We start from the raw sequence: 2,418 nt of genomic DNA, 5'->3' as shown, positions 1-2,418 counted from the left end.
GTGCTGGGGGATTGAACCGCGGTCCCTCTGCTTTGCTAAGCTTGTAAGTATGTGCTTTAGACCACTGAGCCATCTCACCAGCCCTAGATTCTTAACTATCGTACTAAATTCCTTTTCTTTAACCTTTGTTTTATTTTTCTCTGTTGGGGGGGAACCACGCTTGACAGGCAGGCACCCTGCCACTGAGCTATGCTTCTGGCATCTTGTTTTGTTTCTCTGTAGTGAATACAGTTTTCCCTTAGTGTTCATGGGGGATCAGTTCCAAGACTCCCTGTTGATACCAGAATCTGACAGCATCTCAAGGTGCCTTATATAAAAGTGTGGTATTTGTGTATTACTGGTACACATCCTCCCGTGTACTTTTATTTTTTTTTCCTCCTGTGTATTTTAAATCATCTTTAGGTACTGGCAGTACCTAAAGCAATATAAATGTTATATAGTTGTTACACAAAATAATTTGAGAAATAATGACAAGGGTACATGGTCAGCACAATTTTTTAAAATACTGGGCTGGGCTGGGGTTGTGTGGATGAAGAGTTAGCAATGCCAACTGAAGACTTTGATCTGAAGCCCAGCTGGGTGGACCAGGTGGAAGAGGAGAGCAAAGACAACGAATGTGTCACTAGCGAGCTCCTCAAGGGGCCTGGGCCACAGGCAACACCAGCCCAGAGCCTGAGCTCCTACGTGGAGCTCCACTGCCACCTCCCAAGGAGGTAATCAATAGAAACATAAAGAGTGATGGAGTACAAGATAGATGAGGATGGCAAGAAGTTCAAGATTTTCTGAACCTTCAGGATTGAGACCCGGGAGGCCTTAAAGGCTGTTGCGAGGAGAAAGAACTGGAAAAAGTTTGGGAACTCAAGAGTTTGACCCACTGGGGCCCAACGTGGCCACCATCACAGTCACCAGCAAAGAGGACCTGAACTGCCAGGAGGAGAAGGACCTGATGACAAACTAAAGGGCCAGAAGATGGTGTTCCACCGCATTTGCAAGGGCAACTACTGGACCATGTGCTGCCCCTGCAAGGACACACTGGGGCCCATGCAGAAGGAGCTGGCCAAGCAGCTGGGCCTGTCCACCAGCAAGAAGGAGAAGCTGCCGGGAAAGCTGGAGCCAGTGCAGGGGGCGCAGAACAAGATGGGGAAGTACATGCCACCAGCCTGCCGGATGGAGCCAGCCACTATGGGGAGTCCATGTAGCCACCCACATTGCTGATGACAGTGCCACCATCTGCATCACCAGCCTCTCTGAGGACACACAAGAGACCGACCTGCAAGAGCATGTCTGGCCCTTTGGTTCTATCTCCTGCATCTACCTGGCCAAGGACAAGACCACCAGTCATTCTAAGGACTGTATGTTTATCAGCTTCCACCACTAGGAGGATGCCATGTGTGCCATCGCCAGCGTGTCTGGCTTTGGCTACAACCACCTCATCCTCAACATGGAGTAGGCCAAGCTGTCAACCAACTAAGCGAGCTACTACTGCTGTCCAGGCCCCTGGTGACACCCAGCAGCCTCCACAGCGGGTATGGGGTGGCTCTACAGACAGTAAAATACTGAAAGTGTCAACAAAAAAAAAAATTATTTTCCATGGTTGGTTCAACCTATGGATGTGGAATCCAGGCCTAAGTTATGAAAGTAAAAATCTCAGGAAGTTTATACTTTACCTCCAAGTCACCAGTGACTGCTGAGAGCAAAGAAGTCAGTGGTTCAAGGACTCTCCTTCCTCTCATCCAGTAGCTTGAAAGATTGAGGGCTGGCATACATTGCGGTGGTAGTGCATTTGCCCACCATGTGTGAGACCCTGGATTGTTATCTCCATCAATACACACATGTCTGACCTAATTTTTTTTTTTAATGTATTTGGTATGGGGTCTCACCATGCAGCTTGTTTGTTTGTTTGTTTGTTTGTTTTCTGGAACCAGGGATTGAACTCAGGCCCTTGTACTAGCCAGGGAAGCTCTTATTCCACTGAGCCATCTCCCCGGCTCACTATGCAGCTTGGACTCATCGTGATCCTCCCGTTTTCAGCCTCCCAGCACTGGGATCCCAGACATGCACCACCATGTACAGTCTTGATGGCTGGCATAGAGTGCCCGGAGGCAAGGCCTGCATGGAATGTGGTGTTGGGACTCAAACCCTCTGAAATACATTTTAGTGTAGACTGGTGCAACCATTATGGAAATCAGTATGGAGACTCCTTAAAAAACTAGGACTGGAAATTCCATTCAAGCCTGCCATCCCCCTACTCGGAATTTTCCCGGAGGAACTGAAAGCGTCATATCATAGTGATAAATGCGTACCTATGTTTATAGCAGCACAATTTGTGATAGCCAGATCTTGGAAACAACCAAGATACCTGTCACATGTGGAATGGTTGAAAAAGATGTGGTACTTTTAGATAATGGAGTACTACTC

General features: G+C 47.9%; 1 pseudogene; it reads left to right on the top strand.

Moving 5' to 3' along the window:
• Positions 1 to 164: 164 nt before the first annotated feature.
• LOC101584772 lies at positions 165 to 1,471 on the top strand (annotated as a pseudogene).
• The last annotated feature ends 947 nt before the right edge of the window (positions 1,472 to 2,418 follow it).

Source organism: Octodon degus, unplaced genomic scaffold (genome assembly GCF_000260255.1).
Source record: "Octodon degus isolate 3935 unplaced genomic scaffold, OctDeg1.0 scaffold00037, whole genome shotgun sequence".
Classification (NCBI taxonomy): domain Eukaryota; kingdom Metazoa; phylum Chordata; class Mammalia; order Rodentia; family Octodontidae; genus Octodon; species Octodon degus.
The sequence above is the reverse complement of the archived record's forward strand: the minus strand, read 5'-3'. Positions and strand labels throughout refer to the sequence as shown.